The sequence below is a fragment of the Oncorhynchus nerka genome, linkage group LG26 (genome assembly GCF_034236695.1).
Source record: "Oncorhynchus nerka isolate Pitt River linkage group LG26, Oner_Uvic_2.0, whole genome shotgun sequence".
In the NCBI taxonomy this organism is placed as follows: domain Eukaryota; kingdom Metazoa; phylum Chordata; class Actinopteri; order Salmoniformes; family Salmonidae; genus Oncorhynchus; species Oncorhynchus nerka.
Window position 1 is genome coordinate 21,202,719 of NC_088421.1, and position 26,045 is coordinate 21,228,763.

General features: G+C 45.4%; 1 long non-coding RNA gene across 1 annotated transcript in view; it reads right to left on the reverse strand.

The window, feature by feature from the left end:
• The window catches only part of LOC115110701 (uncharacterized), a 364,514-nt gene extending 361,144 nt beyond the window's left edge, over window positions 1-3,370 (reverse strand). The window contains exon 1 of the long non-coding RNA XR_010461294.1: window positions 3,062-3,370. This is a non-coding gene — a long non-coding RNA (uncharacterized LOC115110701). The remainder of the gene's footprint in view (window positions 1-3,061) is intronic.
• Between the last annotated feature and the right edge of the window lie 22,675 nt (window positions 3,371-26,045).

Consider the following 26,045-nt stretch of genomic DNA (forward strand, 5'->3'; position numbering starts at 1 on the left):
ACCTGCTGGAACGTGTGCTACGGGTGGGTGTTGTTATTGTGACCAGTGAACTGAGATAAGGCGAAGCTTTACCTAGCATAGACTTATAGATGACCTGGAGCCAGTGGGTCTGGCGACGAATATGTAGCGAGGGCCAGCCGACTAGAGCATACAGGTCGCAGTGGTGGGTGGTGTAAGGTGATTTGGTAACAAAACGGATGGCACTGTGATAGACTGCTGAGTTTGCTGAGTAGAGTGTTGGAAGCTATTTTGTAGATGACATTGCCGAAGTCGAGGATCGGTAGGATAGTCAGTTTTACGAGGGTAAGTTTGGCGGCGTGAGTGAAGGAGGCTTTGTTGCAAAATAGAAAGACGATTCTAGTATTGATTTTGGATTGGAGATGTTTAATATGAGTCTGGAAGGAGAGTTTACAGTCTAGCCAGACACCTAGGTATTTATAGTTGTCCACATATTCTAGGTCGGAAACCGTCCAGGGTGGTGATTCTAGTCAGGCGGCCGGGTGCGGGCAGCGAATGGTTGAAAAGCATGCATTTAGTTTTACTAGCGTTTAAGAGCAGTTGGAGGCCACGGAAGGAGTGTTGTATGGCATTGAAGCTCGTTTGGAGGTTGGCTAGCACAGTGTCCAAGGAAGGGCCAGAAGTATAGAGAATGGTGTCGTCTGCGTAGAGGTGGATCAGGGAATCGCCCGCAGCAAGAGCGACATCATTGATATATACAGAGAAAAGAGTCGGCCCGAGAATTGAACCCTGTGGTACCCTTAAATTGAAGATGCTGCTAGAACACATAAATAATACACCGAGAATGGCATTCACTAACAATTGGCTTTTTCCTTTAACCGCCTTACAAAACGCTTTAATAACGGCTCAAGTTATGAAAATGATGTCCCAAGGCTGAAGAAGGAATACATAATAGCTTTCTTTTTGATAGTCTGTCTGCTTATAAGAATGTAGATGTATGCAACTAAATGTTTTCCAGCACATAAGGCAATTTGCTTTCCATAAACATCTTCCTCTAAGAAAATAATGAGGGAGAAAAGAAATGGGAAAAATGCCTTAGTGTTACCAGGAACATTAACAACTTCTCAGTAAAATAAATTATGAATTGTGCATGAAAGCTGCAGGCAAATTCCAAAATGAAAGTTATATTAGTTGAGAAAGCTTATAGGACTCTTGTCGGGAGTTTATTTTGGGCAGTCTTGGTGTTCTGAATATCATACTGTACCTCTGAGGATGTCTCAGGTAACTTTCTTTGGGTTTTCAGAAGCTCTGGTGACTGTGTTATGTAGGCCACTCAGACGTCAGGGCCTTTGATAGGTATTGATCCTACGCCCTCCTTGTCACATAAGTGGGAGGTAAAGTGGGGCCTGACCTTGCAAGAACAAAGCACACACTGAGGAAGAGATGTTGTTGTTGTTGTTCTTTCTAAAAGAGGATGCTTCTGTGAAGTTTACCAAAAACACTGGGTTCAGGCTTTTTTTGAGGACATGCTGAAAGGGGAAGTGAGTCTCTCTCTCTCTCTCTCTCTCTCTCTCTCTCTCTGTCCTTGGAGCCATCGATCTCTGATCTCTCAGTCCTTTCCCTGAAGGCATTCTTTCTGGGAGTGTTCATCACATGCCAAAAATGTGTATGACAACTAAGTGCTCTCACAGTCTAATGATTCTGGGATTAGCTGACACTTCTGGGATTAGTTGACACTTTCTATGCCATGTGAAATGTAAACCGTTTCGAGTCTATGGTTAAATGTAGATTTCCAAAAAACATAATAATTAAAGACCTAACCTGGTCATGTGTGTCAATACAACACACCTATTCTACAACAGTTTGTTTACATTCAAGATATTACAAGAGGACCATTAAACATAGATTTGTTATAATCCTGTAACAGGATACTGTAGTCCAACCACAACACATTTTGGACAGAGAATACATGCATGGGCCTATGGTACATAAACTTTAAACTGTCCATGGGAATTCTAGTTCTTGTCCCTTTTGTTAAAGCTGGAGTAAAAAAGCCTGGGCATAACACCATAACACATGTGATGTAAACTGTAAGCTGTTCCCCATCCCAAGCATGCTGCTGTGAGTCAGACTGTGGCATTAGGGCCAATTGGATGTGTTTAAGGAGAGCAGGGCTGTAGACACCACGCCTGGCTCTCCCCGTCTGCATTACCACCGGAGCTGATGACAAGTGCAGAGCAGCCTTGTTGTGTCTTTAATACAGCGGGAGTATTCTCCAGGGAAATGCAATCTGTGTCCTCCGAACGGCATTACCCCGCGTGTCAGCCGCTATCACATTATACTCACCCTGCTCCAAATGGGAGAAGGAAATAGGAAATCGCCTCAGCCAGAAATGAACCAGAAGCATAATCAAAGAAATGTGTGTGACATCAGTACAGATCTGCATCCAGCCCAGACATCCCCTAGCTGAGCACTAAACAATAAGCAGTGGAATTGCTTGGGATTCTTTAGCGGTTGAAAGAATGTACGCCCCTTTTTCACCCCTAGGCATCTATTGGCTTATACCAGCTTAGACGTTTAAGATATGAGATAAAAGGGGTATGCTACCCTGATATGTTTTTCACCCTGCCTTTATTGCCAATAGAAGGAGACAGCAAGAGCAGAGAAATCCCCAAAGTATTCAAGAGACCTCAGTTTCTAACATGACTAAATATCTGTCAAAATACTCTCACCCCTATAGCTGGAATCATCCGAGCTAAAAGAGTCCTGTTCCATATGTATCATCACATGTATGACAGTGAGTCAGAGAATAGTGTAGATAGTATAAAGAGTGCAAGTATCAATATTGTATACAGTGATACAGTAAAAGTATGCTATACAAATACATATAAGGCACATACTAACCCTCAATTCCACATACACACACACTCCTACACTTCCCTTAGTAAAATAGTCTGTCTGTGAGAGACAAAGACACAGCACATAAGAGGATCAAGTTAGGTAGCTATGTATGTGTTTGTGTGTGAGCATGCTCTGCAGACATGCGTGTGTGTGTCAGCGTTAAGTCCCTGTGACTGAGAGGTGAAAGGACTGTTGTACTCACTGTTGTGCTCGTTTCCCTGCGGTCTGTCTGCTTGTCAGAGTTTCATCCTCTCAGCGGTCTGGCTATCCCTGGGCTGGGCAGGGGGCTTTCTGTTCCTCTGCACTGGACGAGGTGTGGTAGAGAGACTTAGCTAAAGACAGAGAGAGAGATGGCGAGCAAAGGAATGAATGCGAGAGAGAGAATCAGAGAGAGAGAGAGAGAGAGAGAGAGAGCGACTGAGAGAGTGAGGGGTGTCCTGCGATTGGCCTGTCAGTCCGGGAGAGGGAGCGTTGGTCTCAGTGGTGTCAGAGTCACGAGCGATGAGTCTGTTTGCTCCTATTTAAGAGGCAGTACAGTCAGCCGCTGCATGGATTCCAACAGCACACACTGCTAACGTAGGCACGCTCACTGGCTGCTGCTCACACGCTGCATCCACATCACAGTCAGGGAGGGAGGGAGATAAATAAGAAGAGTTGGAGAAAGGAGGGGGGAAGTGATAAAGGGAGGCAGACAGATACAGAGGGCCAATGACAGCTTCAAGCTGAAGCTTCTCCTTGGCTTCTCATCAATGACAGGTACTGAACAACAACAGAGAGAAAGAGAGAAAGAGAGAGAGAGGTAGGTATCCCCTCCACACCACCCTCAGCTCCAAAACACACACACACACACACACACACACACACACACACACACACACACACACACACACACAGAGAGAATATTCACACAAGCACACAAATTACTCCTCCCCGACCCCATCTCAATTGCCATAGCCCTGGCTGGCAGATGTATGGGAGTTGTCAGCTCTCAAGCTCGGCTCGGGGAGAGATGTGTTCTAACTTATCTCATCTTATTTAACTGGGCAGTAATCAGAAAACAGTGGCAAGCTCATTTAGAGTCGAGTTGGCTGTGCAGCGCTGGGGGTGGCGGGGCCACGGACACAGACAGAGGCAAATGGCAATTATCATATCCCAAGTCAAAGAACAGCGCCCCACAGGTTCCATTAAGGCCATTAGCACTGGGGGCCAACACTGAAACTGATCCCAGGCCTGTAGGATAGGTAGGGCAGCAGCATCTGTGAGAGGAGGCAGTGTGCACTGTAGCACTGACCTGGCCAAGGGGTACTCTGTTAAGATTGATCATCAACATTTTAAATGGAGAATTGAGGGCAGTCATGTGAGTGGAAGGATTCAGGGTTTGTGTTTGGTTGTAAAACTGATTTAATGACGTCCTGTCAATGACAACACATGTTATCATGCTGTAGATTCATTATTCCTCCATATTGTGCTCAATGGAATCGTCATTTGATACATCAGAAAAGCAGAACTTAATATTTGGTACAGAAACCTTTGTTTGCAATTACAGAGATCATATGTTTCTGTAGTTCTTGACCAGGTTTGCACACACTGCAGCAGGGATTTTGGCCCACTCCTCCATACAGACCTTCTCCAGATCCTTCAGGTACCGGGGCTGTCGCTGGGCAATACGGATTTTCAGCTCCCTCCAAAGATTTTCTATTGGGTTCAGGTTTGAAGACTGGCTAGGCCACTCCAGGACCTTTCGATGCTTCTTACGGAGCCACTCCTTAGTTGCCCTGGCTGTGTGTTTCAGGTCGTTGTCATGCTGGAAGACCCAGCCACGACCCATCTTCAATGCTCTTACTGAGGGAAGGAGGTTGTTGGCCAAGATCTCGCGATACATGGACCCATCCATCCTCCCTCATTACGGTGCAGTCGTCCTGTCCCCTTTGCAGAAAAGCATCCCCAAAGAATTATGTTTCCACCTCCATGCTTCACGGTTGGGATGGTGTTCTTGGGGTTGTACTCATCCTTCTTCTTCCTCCAAACATGGCGAGTGGAGTTTAGACCAAAAAGCTCTATTTTTGTCTCATCAGACCACATGACCTTCTCCCATTCCTCCTCTGGATCATCCAGGTGGTCATTGGCAAACTTCAGACGGGCCTGGACATGCGCTGGCTTGAGCAGGGGGACCTTGCATGCGCTGCAGGATTTTAATCCATGACTGCGTAGTGTGTTACTCATGGTTTTCTTTGAGACTGTGGTCCCAACTCTCTTCAGGTCATTGACCAGGTCCTGCCGTGTAGTCCTGGGCTGATCCCTCACCTTCCTCATGATCATTGACGCCCCACGAGGTGAGATCTTGCATGGAGCCCCAGACCGAGGGTGATTGACCGTCATCTTGAACTTCTTCCATTTTCTAATAATTGTGCCAACAGTTGTTGCCTTCTCACCAAGCTGCTTGCCTATTGTCCTGTAGCCCATCCCAGCCTTGTGCAGGTCTACAATTGTATCCCTGATGTCCTTACACAGTTCTCTGGTCTTGGTCATTGTGGAGAGGTTGGAGTCTGTTTGATTGAGTGTGTGGACAGGTGTCTTTTATACAGGTAACGAGTTCAAACAGGTGCAGTTAATAATACAGGTAATGAGTAGAGAACAGGAGGGCTTCTTAAAGAAAAACTAACAGGTCTGTGAGAGCCGAAATTCTTACTGGTTGGTAGGTGATCAAATACTTATGTCATGCAATAAAATGCAAATTAATTACTTAAAAATCATACAATGTGATTTTCAGGATTTTTGTTTTAGATTCCGTCTCTCACAGTTGAAGTGTACCGATGATAAAAAATTACAAACCTCTACATGCTTTGTAAGTAGGAAAACCTGCAAAATCGCTCAACGGAATCATCTACGTTTCAATGGAATCATCTATGTTTGAATGGAATCATCTATGTCTCAATTGAATCATCTATGTCTCAATGGAATCATCTATGTCTCAATGGAATCATCTATGTTTCAAAGGAATCATCTATGTCTCAATGGAATCATCTATGTTTCAAAGGAATCATCTATGTCTCAACGGAATCATCTATGTCTCAACGGAATCATCTGTTTAAACAGAATCATCTATGTCTCAACGGAATCATCTGTTTAAACGGAATCATCTATGTATCAACGGAATCATCTATGTCTCAAAGGAATCATCTATGTCTCAATGGAATCATCTGTCTCAACGGAATCATCTGTTTCAACAGAATCATCTGTTTCAACGGAATCATCTATGTCTCAACGGAATCATCTATGTCTCAACGGAATCATCTACGTCTCAACGGAATCATCTACGTCTCAACGGAATCATCTACATATTAACGGATTTATCTCCGTCTCAACAGAATCATCTACGTCTCTCAACGGAATCATCTACATATTAACGAAATCATCTACATCTCAACGGAATCATCTACGTCTCAACGGAATCATCTACGTCTCTCAACAAAATCATCTACGTCTCAACGGAATCATCTACATATTAACGAAATCATCTACATCTCAACGGAATCATCTACGTCTCAACGGAATCATCTACGTCTCTCAACAAAATCATCTACGTCTCAACGGAATCATCTACATATTAACGAAATCATCTACATCTCAACGGAATCATCTATGTCTCAACGGAATCATCTATGTCTCAAAGGAATCATCTATGTCTCAACGGAATCATCTATGTCTCAACGGAATCATCTACGTCTCAACGGAATCATCTACGTCTCTCAACAAAATCATCTACGTCTCAACGGAATCATCTACATATTAACGAAATCATCTACATCTCAACGGAATCATCTATGTCTCAACGGAATCATCTATGTCTCAACGGAATCATCTATGTCTCAAAGGAATCATCTATGTCTCAAAGGAATCATCTATGTCTCAACGGAATCATCTATGTCTCATATGAGCAGGACAAGAAGCATTAGGAAGAATATTGGTTCTGACATTTTCCGCCGTAACGCTTAGTTTGACGATGAATGTCACGCTCAGTCTTTTTTTCCTCATTAACTATGGGGCCCGGCACACCAGCACACCAGGTCCAATCTGCTCCCTCCGTCGTCCCACAAAGTCCCTGGAATCCTATTCTCTGTCCTCTTCACTCCACCAAATTCAATTAAAAAGAGAAATTGGCAATTAGATCACTGTTATGATCCTGTAACAATGATCTAATGTGTAATTCATTGGCTTGGCGCTCCCCCGGGGGGTCCTGCTTGATGGAGTGGCTCTGAGACTCCTTGGCATTCACCTCGGCCGGTGCAGCGCGTGGCGGGGTGGGCTCTCCTCTCGGCCCCCCGTCACCATCATCCAACCTGCCTGGTCTCTACTGTCTCACCACCACCACCGAGGCCTCTGCTGGTCCGCGGCAACAACTCACTGTACCCACACATACTGTATACACACACACGCATCAGTAAATGTGCACACACGGATATGCATACACACAGTGATTTGCTTTGTTTTATATGCATAAGCTTCATTCGGCAGATTGCTGGTGTTTAAAGAGGACAGAGAGCACACACAAGCACATACCCCTACATGTCGCCTCTCGCGGGAGAACCCTCGGCAATGTTTCCCTCATTTAATTAAGTCAATTCCAATATGGGGGGGGGTGTAGCTCCAGGCTAAGAATCACATTGAGATAAGGGGTGAGGGGTGGTGATGGGGAGTTTACCCTCAACACACCCAAACCCGGTAAGTCTTGTCACCAGCCCTGTGACTGGAGCCCTTTGGGCAGCTGACCCGACAGCACCACCAAATGGGGAATGTCTGCTACGCTTAGCATCATCCTCCTGGAGCCAGGTAGTGGCCTCGTGTTTATCTGTCGCTACAAAGCCTTGTTACCTGGCAACATTTAATACTTTATAGAGGTTTTATCTTATCATAGCCTCTAGGGTATATTTAGTCCTGGGATAAATGCAACAAACACACGCAGACAGACACAGTATTGCAGACCGACGCACAAACACAGACACACGGATACACACACCCACAGTGATTGCTCTGCTTGGCTCGTTTAGCACTTCTAAGGCAGAGATCCCCAGAGGCCAGCTATCACATCCAGTTACCGTGGCACCAGGCATGCCCAGACCCACCTGGCTGCTCTCACCTCAATCTGAGGAAGACAGGAGGCACTGTAACCATGTCACACAGGACACACACACTGAATCACAGACGCACAGAGACACACACTGAATAACTGATTAACATACTGTAAACACAGACACACACTGAATCACTGAATCACAGGCGCACAGAGACACACATTGAATCACTGAATCACAGACGCACAGAGACACAGACTGAATCACTGAATCACAGATGCACAGAGACACACATTGAATCACTGAATCACAGACACACAGAGACACAGAATGAATCACTGAATCACAGACGCACAGAGACACACATTGAATCACAAACAGAACCACAGACATAGAATCACAGACACACCGAATCACAGACAATATTAGAGTCAAATACATCAACATAAACAGCATAAGCCAACACACATATACTAGAGTGACACACAGACACTCTACCATCAACCCAGGTGTACAGTGATGAACAGTGACATTGCTCAACAGTCGCTATCTTTCCAAATCTAACCCAAATTTCCAACGAACCATCCGGTAGAATATGAATCATCAGCCAGTTGTCCTGGGAGACCAGATTGACAGTTATTATTTTCAGTCGCTGCCTCTTTTCATAATTTGATTTGTAAATAACTGAAAATGAGTCAAATGATCAAAGCATACAACACTGACAGTAACTGCCAGTAAGAATGACAGGTAAAATAAATGACAAACAGCTATATTAACAGGAATGTAAAGAAGGGCCCTAATGAGAAAGCTCTGCATTCATTGGTGACTCACATTGATGGCTGGAGGTAATACAGACGTAATGGCTGCTAAAGTAGGAGACAGAGAAAAGAGAGGGAGTGAGTGAGAGAAGGGAAAGAGAGAGAGAGAGAGAGAGAGTGATAAGCAACAAGGTAGAGGAGGTGGAGGAGAGGAGGACTGGCCGGTGATTAGTGCGCTCCAGCGTTGGTTGAGGCTGACTTGTCACAGGTTGACATGGGATGCAATTATGTAGGGGAAATTTGCGGGGCCCTCAGGCATGTGGCATCCATGCTGTCAACTCTGGCTGATGTGTGGGCTCTTGGCACCGGCAAAGATGTCACAGGTGCTTACTGTACACTTCACTACCGCAGCATTCCTATAAAAATGGGCCAAAGTTTAACCAGGAGAGGTTGGAGAGGAGAGTGTGACGGCTACAGGCCATGGTGTGTATGTCTGTGTAGGTTTGAAAAGGTGTGTGTGTGCGCGCTTCGGTCTGTCCCTGTGCAAGCACTTGAGCGTGCATGTGTGTGTGCGTGTGCATGCGTGTGTGTGCAAAAGGTGCTATGATGGATAGCGCCACAGTAGAACAGCTGTTTTAACACCAGTAGGCTGTTAACACTAATCTACCCCCTACTCCTACCTGATGTCTCAGTCTCACTCCCTCTCAGTCCCTCTCTCTCTCCTGCTCTCTGCTAAAGCCACCAATCTCCATTGTGACTGGACCAGTTTCTCACACTGTTCTCTCCATCTTCTCTGTGTCTCCCATGTCAGCTCTTGTGTATAAGTCCCCCTGCAGTATAAGTAAGCACTTTAAGGCCCAAGACAAATTACCTCAGCAGGACACAGCATACTTTTCTCTTATTTTCTCCTCTGCGTGGCGCTTATCAAACCTGGGCCTCCTCACAGAGCCAGCAGGACACGACTCCAGCTTAAAGGCCCAGTGCAGTCAAAAACGTGATATTCCTGTACTTTATATGCATTGAGTATACCAAACATTAGGAACACCTTCCTAATATTGAGTTGCACCACCTCCCCCCTTTCCTTCAGAACAGCCTCAATTCATCGTGGCATGGACTCTATGGACTCATGGACTTGTGGCATGTCGAAAAGGTTCCACAGGGATGCTGGCCCATGTTTACTCCAATGCTTCCCACAGTTGTGTCAAGTTGGCAGGATGTCCTTTGGGTGGTTGACCATTCTTGATACACACGGGAAACTGTTGAGCGTGAAAAACCCAGCAGCGATGCAGTTCTTAACACAAACCGGTGCACCTGGCACCTACTACCATACCCAGTTAGAAGGCACTTAAAACTTTTGTCTTGTCCATTCACCCTCTGAATGGCACACATACACAATCCATGTCTCAATTGTCTCAAGGGTAAAAAAATATTATTTAACCTGTCTCCTCCTCTTCATCTACACTGACTGAAGTGGATTTAACAAATGACATCAATAACAGATCATCGCTTTCACCTGGATTCACCTAGTTAGTCTACGTCATGGAAAGACCAGGTGTCCTTAATGTTTTGTACACTCAGTGTATGTTTCCACTGATTGGAATAATACTGTGTATTTGTGAAAAGTATGATAATGCCCTTTAGTGTAAGAGCTGTTTAAAAAGACCTGAAATTGCAGCCTGTTTTGGTGGGATGGCGTTTTGGACTGCCTGGTGACGTCACCAGCCAGGTACATTTGTTACAGTTTTTCTCAAGCGCTTTGGCTCAATTCTCTTCTTCAAAACAACAAGTTTAAATCTCTGAACAATTAGTTTCTTGTTCACAACAGATTTGAATTTCTTATTTATTTAAGCAAATTGCACGTTTTGGCACGTGTGCAAAAGAGTAAGTACAAATGCACATGGCTTGTTGATCAAAACTGAGTTGATTCTCAGTGAAATTGTCATACTCGTCACAACTTCTAAACATTCTTTCATCGTGTGAATCATCACATGCAAAATGATCCATTCAATGATCAAAATCAGTCAGACATACATGTATATTCCATAAATATCTATGACATGGAATGTTTGTGATGTCTGCTTAATAAGCAAATTACCTGCCAAGAGACATAGTAATGAAATAGGAATCACAATCTTACCAATCAAGTTTGGAAGCATATACACTACCGTTCAAAAGTTTGGGGTCACTTAGAAATGTCCTTGTTTTTGAAAGAAAAACACATTTTTGGTCCATTAAAATAACATCAAATTGATCAGAAATACAGTGTAGACATTGTTAATGTTGTAAATGACTATTGTAATGGCAGATTTTTTATGGAATATCTACGTAGGTGTACAGAGGCCCATTATCAGCGACCATCACTCCTGTGTTCCAATGGCATGTTGTGTTAGCTAATCCAAGTTTATCATTTTAAAAGGCTAATTGATCATTAGAAAACCCTTTTACAATTATGTTACCACAGCTGAAAACTGTTGTTCTGATTAAAGAAGCAATAAAACTGTTCTTCTTTAGACTAGTTGTGTATCTGGAGCATCAGCATTTGTGGGTTCGATTACAGGCTCAAAATTCCTTCTGAAACTCATCAGTCTATTGTTGTTCTGAGAAATGAATGCTATTCCATGCGAGAACTTGCCAAGAAACTGAAGATCTCGTACAATGCTGTGTACTACTCCCTTCACTAGTCTAAAGAAGGCCTGTTTTATTGTGTCTTTAATCAGGACAACAGTTTCATGACACAAGGCGAGACCCAGATGCAGACACAGGAGGCAGATGGTTGGAGTCTTACAATATTTATTAATCCAATAAGGTAAGGCAAGAGAATGGTCGTGTACAGGCAAAAGGTCAAAACCAGCTCAGAGTCCAAAAGGTACCGAATGGCAGGCAGAATCAAGGCAGGATGATCAGGCAGGCAGGAAAGTAGTTCAGTCAGGCAGGGGTCAAAACCGGGAAGACTATCAAAAAGAGAATAGCAAAAGGAGTATGGGGAAAAACACACTGGTTGACTTGACTAACATACAAGACGAACTGGCACAGAGAGACAGGAAACACAGGGATAAATACACTGGGGAAAACAAGACGAACTGAGAGACAGAGAGACAGGAAACACAGGGATAAATACACTTGGGAAAACAAGCGACACCTGGAAGGGGTGGAGACAATAATGAGGACAAGTGAAACTGATCAGGGTGTGACAGGGCCTCTGTAGGCCTATGTAGATATTCCATTAAAAATCTGCTGTTTCCAGCTACAATAGTCATTTTCAACATTAACAATGTTTACACTGTATTTCTGATCAATTTGATGTTATTTTAATGGACAAAAAAATGTGCTTTCCTTTCAAAAACAGGACATTTCTAAGTGACCCCAAACCTTTGAACGGTAGTGTATATACAACGATCAAAGGGATCATGCTGTTTGTATGTGGCTGCTATGATAATTAACTGTGTTTGCATGTGATCAGGGGTGTATTCATTCCACCGATTCTGTTGAAAACTTTTCTTAAACGGAAGCAAGTGGAAAAAAACGGGAATAAACATACCTGAATTTGTCCAATAGAAACTCTCATTTGCAACTGTTGGACTAATGATTACGCCTTAGATCAGCTAGATGCAGGCCAGAGTGTTCAAGGCGATATTGAATGTGTCAATGTCTGTTACCTTTATTACTCACATTTCTCTCAACCTGTGCACCTACATTGTAAACTTTCATTCATAGGCTACGGTTGTAGCAACCTCATGATGGGTATAGGGAAAATGTGATTATCATGTAGTAGCCTAAACTTATTGATGTTACATTGTGCTGGGTAAATGGAATATGAATGACAGTCATCCAATATGCTGTAATAGAAATAAGGCCATGCTTATAAAAAAAATTGTCCTCCCTCATCTTTAACACAACCGACCGCCACTGCTCTGAACCTGTAGCTTTTACTGAAGGACAGTGGATCGTCTGGATTTCTGTCCGGCCTTTCTTTTTTTTAAATCATAAACCCATTTTCCCGAAAATTGATTTGTACAAAGACTTCCAGACTACCATCATCGGGCTTGAAAGCCAACTCTAGCAGGCCATCAGGTGTGATTTTCCACTTCAGACATTTATTTTTGGCTGCAGCAGCACAGCAAATGAGCTCTCTGAGAGCAGGGTGGTGTCGGTCGGGTCTCTGTGGGCAACAAAATGCTTGGTTGCACTGACCGTGAGCACCCCACTATCATGTGCAGGAGAACAGGGATCAGACAACACAGTGATACCCAGCAAGATGGCCAGATGTCCTCCATTCAATAACAACTTGGCTCAGCAACATTGATCTATGTACATTCACATCCACTCATGCTTGTATAACATGTTTAGAGGCAGGGCAATAAGGAGGCTAACACCTATAAAGTGGATACATGAGAGGTGGTAGACATGACCTGTTTACAGAGTTATCACAGTCACTGAGGCTTTGTTAGTGTTGTTACTGTTAGCCTCAGTGTTGTGTTGTGTAGCCAACAGGCCCTGTGTGCCCCTGTGTCCTCTACCTGAACCCCCCCGGGGTAATTTAGCAGCGGAACATATAAGTCCCCCCCTCCTAATTCACAGCCCAACACCTCAGCTGGCGATGGGGGCCTGATTATATCAGGAGAACAAGGGCTAATTAAATAGGGGTCTGATCACTGAGGAGTAAATTATTTAACACCAGAGACTCAACTCTCTCTTCGTTAGATCCTAAACCACAGATCTCTCCCTCCCTCTCTCCCTGCGAGCCTCACCTTCCGTTCTCTTATTAACTTCATCTCTGGGAACTGTGTTCCATTCGGTAGAGGCAGCATGGCAGAGAGAGAGACAGTATGAAAGGTCTGTGGGCTGTGACCACTGGAACATACCCCATCTACTCTATCATGGTGAGTTGATTAGACACGACATCAAAGGGAGTCAACCTACAGATTAACATTAAAAGATCTCCTGGCAAATCAACACATAATTGACACAATCGGAACAAATTCATTGTTCGCCACATCCCCCTACCCCCTTGTGTATTCACAAGTGCATTAGAATGGATAACCCTGACCCCAGCCTCCCGGGTGGCGCAGTGGTTAAGGGCGCTGTACTGCAGCGCCAGCTGTGCCATCAGAGTCCCTGGGTTCGCGCCCTGGCTCTGTCGTAACCGGCCGCGACCGGGAGGTCCGTGGGGCGACGCACAATTGTCCTAGCGTCGCCCGGGTTAGGGAGGGCTTGGTCGGTAGGGGTGTCCTTGTCTCATTGCACACCAGTGACTCCTGTGGCGGGCTGGGCGCAGTGTGCGCTAGCCAAGGTGGCCAGGTGCACGGTGTTTCCTCCGGCGCATTGGTGCGGCTGACTTCCGGGTTGGATGCGCACTGTGTTAAGAAGCAGTGCGGCTTGGTTGGGTTGTGTATCTTTCAACCTTCGTCTCTCCCAAGCCCGTACGGGAGTTGTAGCGATGAGACAAGATAGTAGCTACTACAACAATTGGATACCATGAAATTGGGGGAAAAAAAGAGAACAGAGAACAGCTAGTAGATTGTACAAGTTCTGTTCTGTTGTTGTGTTCCCAAACAGGATGTGGTGGGAGACTTGAGGGAGCTCAGTATTCAGTCCCTCGGCAGGGGACTGCTATTCCTACTTCACCTCAGTGTTGTGGTTTTTCTCTGACAGTCGTACTCTCTCAGGGCCAGTTTCAGACTTTCTGATCACCCGCTGGACCACTTCCCCTCTCTCTCCCATCTGCACAGCAACGAATGCTAACTCCAAAAGCCAACGTCCCGAGGTAAAGATGATACCCGGCGGAGCACAGAACTACTGCTTGCAAACATTATTTTCAATTGGCAAAACTGTTTGCCAAAAAACAATTAACCTTAACATGGGCACATTCTATTTGCTCTCCGGATATGCAAAAACAGAACTACCAACAACACTATCAACATTATTATTACTATACATAAACTCAGCAAAAAAGGAAACGTCCTCACTGTCAACTGCGTTTATTTTCAGCAAACTTAACATGTGTAAATATTTGTATGAACATAAGATTCAACAACTGAGACATAAACTGAACAAGTTCCACAGACATGTGACTAACAGAAATGAAATAATGTGTCCCTAAACGAGGGGAGGGGGTCAAAATCAAAAGTAACAGCCAGTATCTGATGTGGCCACCAGCTGCATTAAGTACTGCAGTTCATCTCCTCCTCATGGACTGCACCAGATTTGCCAGTTCTTGCTGTGAGATGTTACCCTACTCTTCCACCAAGGAACCTGCAAGTTCCCGGACATTTCTGGGGGGAATGGCCCTAGCCCTCACCCTCCGATCGAACAGGTCCCAGACATGCTCAATGGGATTGAGATCCAAACTCTTCGCTGGCCATGGCAGAACACTGACAATCCTGTCATCACACAGAGAACGAGCAGTATGGCTGGTGGCATTGTCATGCCCGAGGGTAATGTCAGGATGAGCCTGCAGGAAGGGTACCACATGAGGGAGAAGGATGTCTTCCCTGTAATGCACAGCATTGAGATTCAAATCAAATATATTTATATAGCCCTTCGTACATCAGCTGATATCTCAAAGTGCTGTACAGAAACCCAGCCTAAAACCCCCAAACAGCAAGCAATGCAGGTGTAGAAGCACAGTGGCTAGGAAAAACTCCCTAGAAAGGACAAAACCTAGGAAGAAACCTAGAGAGGAACCAGGAGATTGGAGATTATAACAGAACATGGCCAAGATGTTCAAATGTTCATAAATGACCAGCATGGTCAAATAATAATAATCACAGGCAGAACAGTTGAAACTGGAGCAGCAGCACGGCCAGGTGGACTGGGGACAGCAAGGAGTCATCATGTCAGGTAGTCCTGAGGCATGGTCCTAGGGCTCAGGTCCTCCGAGAGAGAGAAAGAAAGAAAGAGAATTAGAGAGAGCATACTTAAATTCACACAGGACACCAGATAGGACAGGAGAAGTACTCCACATATAACAAACTGACCCTAGCACCCCGACACAAACTACTGCAGCATAAATACTGGAGGCTGAGACAGGAGGAGTCAGGAGACACTGTGGCCCCATCCGATGACACCCCCGGACAGGGCCAAACAGGAAGGATACAACCCCACCCACTTTGCCAAAGCACAGCCCCCACACCACTAGAGGGATATCTTCAACCCCCAACTTACCATCCTGAGACAAGGCCGAGTATAGCCAACAAAGATCTCCGCCACGGCACAACCCAAGGGGGGGCGCCAACCCAGACAGGAAGATCACATCAGTGACTCAACCCACTCAAGTGACGGTATGAAAGAGCCCTAGTAAGCCAGTGACTCAGCCCCTGTAATATGGTTAGAGGCAGAGAATCCCAGTGGAAAGAGGGGAACCGGCCAGGCAGAGACAGCAAGGGCGGTTCATTGCTCCAGAGCCATTCCGTTCACCTTCACACTCCTGGGCCATACTACACTCAATCATATGACCCACTGAAGAGATGAGTCTTCAGTAAAGACTTAAAGTTGAGACCGAGTTTGCGTCTCTCACATGGGTAGGCAGACCATTCCATAAAAATGGAGCTCTATAGGAGAAAGCCCTGCCTCCAGCTGTTTGCTTAGAAATTCTAGGGACAATTAGGAGGCCTGCGTCTTGTGACCGTAGCGTACGTGTAGGTATGTACGGCAGGACCAAATCAGAGAGATAGGTAGGAGCAAGCCCATGTAATGCTTTGTAGGTTAGCAGTAAAACCTTGAAATCAGCACTTGCCTTGACAGGAAGCCAGTGTAGGGAGGCTAGCACTGGAGTAATATGATCAATTTTTTTTTGGTTCTAGTCAGGATTGTAGCAGCCGTATTTAGCACTAACTGAAGTTTATTTAGTGCTTTATCCAGGTAGCCGGAAAGTAGAGCATTGCAGTAGTCTAACTAAATAACTAAATTCAATCTAGCTAATTTCCGATTTATACGAAATTGTTTGACTACAGAGGTAGCAAAACTGTACTTCAAATCTATGATACTCCCCCACTTAACATACTGCTTGACTAGTTGGGCCCAAGCTTGCTGTACAACATTAAAACCTATTCAGTCTGTCTACAAACAGGCTCTCAAAGTGCTTGATAGGAAGCCCAATAGCCATCATCATTGTCACATCCTTAGAAAGCATGAGCTCTTGAGTTGGGAAAATCTTGTGCAATACACCGACGCATGTCTTGTATTCAAGATCCTTAATGGCCTGGCTCCCCCTCCACTCAATATTTTTGTTAAACAGAAAACCCAGACATATGGCAGCAGATCCACAAGGTCTGCCATGAGAGGTGACTGTATAGTTCCCCTAAGGAAAAGCACCTTTAGTAAATCTGCATTCTCTGTGAGAGCTTCCCATGTCTGGAATACACTGCCATCAGACACACATAACTGCACCACATATCACACTTTCACAAAATGCTTGAAGACCTGGCTGAAGGTCAATCAGATTTGTGAACATGGTCCCTAGCTGTGTGTTGCCGCTTTCCATGTTGTCTGTTGTCTAGCTTGTGAGGTGTGGAAACACTTTGTTGCTTTTATGAATTTTGTCTTGCTGCTTTTTGTTCTATGTTGCTCTGTCTGTATGCTATGTCTTGCTTGTCCTATGTTGCTATGTCTTGCTTGTTCTATGGTGCTATTGTCTATATTGTAATTGTTTTTAATAACCTGCCCAGGGACTGCGGTTGAAAATTAGCCGGCTGGCTAAAACCGGCACTTTTACTGAAACGTTGATTAATGTGCACTGTCCCTGTAAAAATAAAATGAACTAAACTAAACTAACCTAGAAATGACAAAAGCATGGATTACATTTTCTGCATCATTTTTGGACAGAACGTTTCTGAAATTTGCAATGTTACGTAGATGGAAAAAAGCTGTCCTTGAAACAGTCTTGATATGTTCTTCAAAAGAGATATCAGGGTCCAGAGTAACGCCGAGGTCCTTCACAGTTTTATTTGAGACGACTGTACAACCATTAAGATTGATTGTCAGATTCAACAGAAGATCTTTGTTTCTTGATTGGCTGCAATGTCAACAAGCTCAGTCCGATGATGCTGTGGCACACTGCCCCAGACCATGACGGACCCTCCAGCACCAAATCGATCCAGAGTACAGGCCTCAGTGTAACTCATTCCTTCGACAATAAACGCAAATCCGACCATCACCCCTGGTGAGACAAAATCACGACTCGTCAGTGAAGAGCACTTTTTGCCAGTCCTGTCTGGTCCAGCGACGGTGGGTTTGTGCCCATAGGCGACACTGTTGCCGGTGATGTCTGGTGAGGACCTGCCTTACAACAGGCCTACAAGCCCTCCGTGTCCAGCCTCTCTCAGCCTATTGCGGATAGTCTGAGCACTGATGGAGGGATTGTGCATTCCTGGTGTAACTCAGGCAGTTGTTGTTGCCAGCCTGTACCTGTGATGTTCGAATGTACTGATCCTGTGCAGGTGTTGTTATACGTGGTCTTCCACTGTGAGGATGAGCAGCTGTCCGTCCTGTCTCCCTGTAGCGCTGTCTTAGGCGTCTCACAGTAAGGACATTGCAATGTATTTCCCTGGCCACATCTGCAGTCCTCATGCTGTCACGGCTTGCTTCTGTTGAAGGAGAGGCGGACCAAAACGCAGCGTGGTTATTTTGATACATCTTTAATAAAGATGAAAATAGAACAATATACAAAAACAACGTGAAAACCCCAAAACAGCCCTATCTGGTGTAACAAACACAAAGACAGGAACAATCACCCACAAAACCCAACACAAAACAGGCTACCTATATATGGCTCCCAATCAGAGACAATGACTAACACCTGCCTCTGATTGAGAACCATATCAGGCCCAAACACAGAAACAGACAAACAAGACATCCAACATAGAATGCCCACTCAGATCACACCCTGACCAAACAAAACATAGAACATACAAAGCAAACTATGGTCAGGGTGTGACACATGCCTCCTTGCAGCATGCCCAAGGCACGTTCACACAGATGAGCAGGGACCCTGGGCATCTTTCTTTTGGTCAGTAGAAAGGCCTCTTTAGTGTCCTAAGTTTTCATAACTGTGACCTTAATTGCCTACCGTCTGTAAGCTGTTAGTGTCTTAATGACCGTTCCACAGGTGCATGTTCATTAATTGTGGGAAACAGTGTTTAACCCCTTTACAATGAAGATCTGTGAAGTTATTTGGATTTTTCCAAATTATCTTTGAAAGACAGGGTCCTGAAAAAAAGGATGTTTCTTTTTTTGTTTCTTTTTTTTCTCTATATATTTTAATGTATTATAACCCCTCCACCACCCCTCTTCGGAGGACAAATATCTGTTTTTTTTACAACCTTTCTTCTACATATACATACATTTTACATATACATTTTACATACACCTTTTGCATACACATTTCATACACATGGTACTTTTAAATAAGGCAGTCACATAACAATAAGACATTGAATCCAAACCCTCAGCCACTCTCAGCCTTCCCACCATAGACCACCCTCATTTGGTTTCTATGTGCCATATTTTTGTTCAATTGTGCTGTGATGTTTGACATGATTTTTTAAAACCTTTCTAATCGTATAGTATCCATTATTTTCCATTGACAATCTGTTCGCCGAAAAACAATGAACCTGCCACATAACATGGGCACATTCTATTTGCTTTCTGGTTATGCATAAAATAACTATAAACAACATTACCAACATTATTAGTATATTAGTATATTGAGTACATTTTCAGATGTCTTATCTAAAATGAATCAAGCTATGGCATGGCAAGTCATTACATGTACTATCTATGTTTTGATAGCATTGCCTTGCCTATCCAGAGATCGAATGAAAACTAACATTTGATTTGTCAGTATGTTATTATGGTGAATATCTTGATCACATACTGTACCAGTCTCTACAAATACACAATAGAGGACACTCAAAGTAGAAAATACTGTATATCTTAAATGTTGTTGTCATGGAAACACAAGTCAGCAACCTGTTTGGAGCCTTGAAATAACTCATCCAACCCCATAATTGTATTTTTTTTTAACCTTTATTTAACTAGGCAAGTCAGCCTAAATAAAATGTATTTGTAAATTCTATACATCCTCAGTGTTTTGTATTGACTCAAAAGACCTACACTCCTTCATCAGTGAAGATAATGGTTTTCTAACAGCGAAATGGATTACACAATGCAGAGAACTATGCAAAAAGTTTACAATGAGTAAGGAAAAAATGAGACCGACTATTTGACAGCTGTTCTATCTTTCTATTGCTTTATTCCCTGTGAGTAAAGCTGTGCTAATATGGACTTGGTTGTCCTTAAAGCACATTTGCAGTCCATTTACCATGAATATACACATGAGCTTAAAATAACAAAATGAATGTTGACCTTTGGTCTTAAGGCGAACCAAATGCTGCCACGCTGTGTCCCACGCCACTAGGCAGGTGTGGAGCGATGACTCATTCTACTCCTATGGAGGAGGGCGGAACGGGCAGGGTACTGTCTGTGACAAGGCACTGTCGCTGCACCCGCTGACATGCTTACTGCCAGCATAACATTTTACTTCAATTAGATCATTGAATGAGTCAATTCCCGTCACCTCTCCTACTCACAACGTCTAGAAGGGGATGGGGAGATAGGGAGGAAGCAGGGAGGGAGGGAGAGGGGATGGGGAGGAAGCAGGGAGGGAGGGAGAGGGGGATGGGGAGGAAGCAGGGAGGGAGGGAGAGGGGGATAGGGAGATAGGGAGGAAGCAGGGAGGGAGGGAGAGGGGGATGGGGAGATAGGGAGGAAGCAGGGAGGGAGGGAGAGAGAGGGATGGGGAGATAGGGAGGAAGCAGGGAGGGAGGGAGAGAGAGGGATGGGTAGATAGGTAGGAAGCAGGGAGGGAGGGAGAGGGGGATGGGGAGATAGGGAGGAAGCAGGGAGGGAGGGAGACGGGGATGGGGAGATAGGGAGGAAGCAGGGAGGGAGGGAGAGGGATGGGGAGATAGGGAGGAAGCAGGGAGGGAGAGAGAGGGATGGGGAGATAGGGAGAGAGGGAGAGGGGATGGGGAGATAGGGAGGAAGCAGGGAGGGAGGGAGAGGGGGATGGGGAGATAGGGAGGAAGCAGGGAGCGAGGGAGAGGGATGGGGAGATAGGGAGGAAGCAGGGAGGGAGAGAGAGGGATGGGGAGATAGGGAGGAAGCAGGGAGGGGGAGAGGGGGATGGGGAGATAGGGAGGAAGCAGGGAGGGAGGGAGAGGGATGGGGAGATAGGGAGGAAGCAGGGAGGGAGGGAGAGGGGGATGGGGAGATAGGGAGGAAGCAGGGAGGGAGAGAGAGGGATGGGGAGATAGGGAGGAAGCAGGGAGGGAGAGAGAGGGATGGGGAGATAGGGAGGAAGCAGGGAGGGAGGGAGAGGGGGATGGGGAGATAGGGAGGAAGCAAGGAGGGAGGGAGAGCGGGATGGGGAGATAGGGAGGAAGCAGGGGGAGAGAGAGGGATGGGGAGATAGGGAGGAAGCAGGGAGGGAGGGAGAGGGGGATGGGGAGATAGGGAGGAAGCAGGGAGGGAGAGAGAGGGATGGGGAGATAGGGAGGAAGCAGGGAGGGAGAGAGAGGGATGGGGAGATAGGGAGGAAGCAGGGAGGGGGAGAGGGGGATGGGGAGATAGGGAGGAAGCAGGGAGGGAGGGAGAGAGAGGGATGGGGAGGTAGGGAGGAAGCAGGGAGGGAGGGAGAGGGAGATGGGGAGATAGGGAGGAAGCAGGGAGGGAGGGAGAGGGGGATGGGGGGAGAGAGAGCAGCCCATGTAGCCACACTAAAGCAGCCTGGCTCTCTCTCATTCTCCAGGGAAATTGCATCACATATTGATCCGTGTTCCCTCCACCTAATGGACGTAGAGGGTGGAAGTGCCGCTGGCAATTGGGAAATGGCTGTGCGAGTAACAAGGAGTCATTAAGGCATAAAACCCAGGTGAGTCACCCAAGGACCTTTCCCCTGGCCTCGCACAGGGCCTCTCGGTGCTGCTGCCTGTCTGGAGTCCACATCTGTATGTACCAAGGAGGGAGAGTACCAAAGCAGCAGGCCCGCGGGCTCAGACAAACATTTATCTTCATTACACCCCATACACTAGCCAATAAACAGGGGAGAGAGACAATCATTCTGTATTACATCCATGACTATAGCACTTTACATTTTCTATCAGTTTAACAGACTCCCTTGGCCATCTTACAATCCTCACATTCATTTTTTACAGCCTTACACACATTCTGTCTTGCCATGCCTACAGATGGGGCTTTTACAGTGCAGGGATTTTCACTGGCGCCATAGTGGTTATGTTTCGTTCTCAATGGCACAACAGCAGGGTCTGACTTCACATTTCCAGCAATATCACACAACTCAGTGCCAGAGCCATCAATGCTTCATTCTGTTTGACAACAAACACACAGAAATAAAACACAGATTGTGTCGTTATACTTCTAAAATGTGTAATGTGCAACATGTCCTGGAGTGGGCCAGGTTGTACAAAATACATCACCACACTGTTACATGGCCGCCAATACTTCACAAGTTTTCTTCAAGAGCACATGAATGAGCAAAGAGGACATTTTTCAACTACAGCAACTATTTTAACTGCACTGGCAAGAGAAGAGAGAAGGGATCAGTGATAATCATCAGTGGTAGGGGGAGGAAGAGCATACGCCCAGCTGATGGGTTCACTTTCTGGGACTGGCACATTTTGATGTTACACACACTATTTGAACTGCAAAGGCAGAGCAAAAATTCAATCCAACACGATGGTTCTGTCTGGGTTTAATGCTCTGTTAAATCAGCGAGAACAAACAGGAACCGTTCGCACGCCTTTGTTCAAAATGTTTCCTCTAATTCCAATGCATGAGAAATGTCATCTTAAAGTACAAGTAGAGCTCTCTACTGCTCAGCCTTCTGTGCCATTTCAATTTGTTTATTCATCCATTTCCTTGGCTGATGTCACCAGTAAAAAAGCAGGAACAATCATAGCCTGTTAAGGTGTTCCTGTATACTTCACCATTACTCTGGGGGTGTGTATAGACTTCCATACGGATAACCCCCTGCCTGTATGTAAATGCTTGATCACCTCCCGCCCCTAAAAGGAATTGGCTGTATGCATGTAAATATGGTGCATTACTTAGCCGAGTTGTTTTACCCCCGTGTCTCAGACTGAAGGTGATTTTGATTTGCTGCCATTTGGATATTAAGTGCAGTGGATATTGAGTGGTATTACAGCTGGGGACAGGCGAGGCATCAATCTCTGTCAGAGAAGTGGAAAATCTCTCTCCAGACAGATGCTGTCAGTCAGGAAGAAACTCATGAGCTGCATGAAAAGCAGGAAGTCCCAGCCGGAGATAATGGACACTGTGGCATACACCTCGGCTTAGTATTGAGGCACTCTCACACCTCATCCCTTTTACCTCTTGGGTTGGGGATAAATTGGGTTCGGCTCAGAGAAGGTAGTGATGTGAACGCACCAGGGGTGCTCATCAAATCTATCGTCTCCAGCTCCTTTGGGATGGGTGGTGTCATGAGCATGTATGTCACGATAACTCTGTCTTAAGTTCATCATCTTCGACAAGCATACATAACACAAGCACATATTAAAGAGTATGAACTTAGGACGATATATATGTACTTGTGTCACTGCATGTATCTATCCGTGCTTGCCAGAGACACACCATCAGTTTCTGTTGATGACACATTTTGGATCATTTCCTGCAATGCCACTTTATCTTCCCAGCTTAGAGCCACACTCTCACGGGATCCCCTAAAAGTTGTCTGATGAACCCCCGCTCCTCTCTCAAAGGTGTGTTGCAGGAGGGGGAGACAGAGCGAGAGAAAGAGAGCTCTCATTATTTCTTCCTAATTGCCCACAAGTGACCCTCGTGAGTCCCCCTCTGCAGCCAGGTACGATGTCTCATTACGGGCCGGCAGTCTCCTCCTCTGCTCTCCCAGGAGGAAGCCATGAAAAGGCCATGAAAGGCCTCCTCTGACAGGGGCCACCCAGACTGGACCAATTAACAGTTCTTTTCTCTGCTCGCCACTCTCCCAGTCTTCCGGCTGGGCTCCCCACACACACACACACCCAGGCAGACAGGCCTGGTCCCCTCTTCCTCCGTCGTCAGGTCTGGACGCAGTGTTCCCAGGTTGGAAGGTGGAAGAATGGGATGAGGACAATGCCGGACTAGACGGCTCATGTACATGTTTCTCACGGCTCCGTGTCTCGCGGTAGGCCTGTGTTTTGTTCTGGAAACGGTGGAGGAATAGAGGTCTGGAACAGAGGAACATGGGTATGATTGGAGCTGAAGTTGTGTTATCAAGGCTGTAATTAGTGTGTAGATTTGAGTTAATAATACTGTGATGTTATTGGACCTTTAATCCCAGAAAACACGAGTGAGTGTGTGACTGTCATTAATATCCAGAGCTGAGGCTCTCTTCAATTACTCTTATGTGACCAAAATACTTGTATCTTAACTAAGTGTGACCTCTGAGACTGGGCCGGAGCATCAAAGTTACATTTATGGTGACTTTTAGCAGCCCTGGTGTCGTCACTCCATGAAGACTAAATGTAATTGTTCTGAGCCCCTCCGTCTAAGAGTGCCAGGTGACTCAGACAGACTGTGGCAAAATAAATGACCCAGTCAAGGTGAACATCCAGGTTTCAGGCCAGGAGCAGCAGAGACAAAACACAGCAAACTTGCCTTCCACCTTTTTCCTTTCCACCTGGATGACTCTATTTTCCTTCCCCGAGGCCCGGCTCATTCAAGGCAATCTAGTCTGAACCGGTCGTCTGAAATGATCGACCATTACTTAGCATTCAGGTAACAATCTTTCAATAACCAACATGAAATGCAACACTTTTGTCTTAAGGCCTTGGTGTTGCCTGACGCTCTGCAAGGTCACATTGGAAACCATTCAAAATGAACCAAAAGTAAAGTAAACCAGTTTTGCCTGATACAAGAGGTCAATGACGAGAGGACAATGATGAGTTCTGGCGACAATAAGCCCATTCTGAGATGGAGAGTATGACAGCGACAGTGAGTGTGTTTGGGTGGGGGTTGTACAGACTCATTCAGAGCAGAGGTCCTGATTGGTCTGCTGTCTCCAGGGGTGTGTACACTGTGCCTGCAGGCAGGGGAAGGTCAGGGGAGGGAACAGGAGTAACGAGGTGTGAAGGGAAGGCACTGTCCTCGGCTCCTGGGCCCTGGGAGACGCCACAGCCAAGGTGTTAATGCAGATGCTGCAGGCTCCTGAGCTTCACAAATTACACCTTTCCAGGGATAGCAGCCTGGAGCCTTTCCATCAGTCAATACAACAGTTAACATGCTTCCCACAGGCACAGCCTTGCAGACATCCTCAGAACCTAGTAGTGTGGCCAAAACAGGTGAGCAGAAACCGGTTCAACAATACAATAGAACAGTAATAATGTGATACCACACAAGTTAGAGGATTGTCACAATAATAGTGTTTGACCTAACAAGAACACTGTGCAACTTCCTGTACAACTATCCACATTCAACAAATTAAAAATAAAACCATGTCAGAATGAACAACTTTCACTTCCACCAAATAATGTGTGTAATACAATTACTTTGGGTATCAGAATGGACAAAAGACTGCCTCCCATCACCCAACTGTATTCCTCACTGTTTTCAAGTCTGCATGGTTCCATCCTGAGGCCAGAGCAAAATTAACTCAACACCACAAGACACACAAGACACAGTGCCCTTAATTATGTATCCAATATCATTCATTATCTTCATTGAATAAGGCACAGTATGGTCCCCATCATTGACTCCCTTGGGCCCTTGGTCAAGACCCCATCTTGCCCTGTTCCTAGTCAGTGAGCTTGCCTTTGTACCGCTACATTCCCCTGTCTGTCTGTAGGTGACTTTTCTCCCCTCTGGTCACTGCTTCGAAAGCTGCCAGTGATTTATAATGTTGTGACAGTCAAATAAACAGGGCTGCTGCTCACTGGAGTGAAAAGGCGCTGTATTAAAAGGAATCAAAATGGCTCCAAATGGTGGCTTGAATGAAAGAATAATCTTGGTTTAAGATCTGTTCTGGGCTGGCTAATTTAAATGTGTTCAGGGTGACAGCTTAGTGGAAGAGGCACATAATGAAGTCCATTATCATCAGTGGTACAAATTATAAAGAATGATAACTCTCATTATCAGGGTTTTCTTGTGTACGAAGGAAATATGTTAATCCATTATAAAATATGCTGAGAATGACAACACGGAGGAAACATAAGGCGATGTAAGCTGTGACTCGCCTCTGGAACTAATGGGAATGGGTCTCGCTGAAAACCGGACCGGCCCTTTCATACAATGCCTTATTCTGGCATTACTTATGCATAAGGTG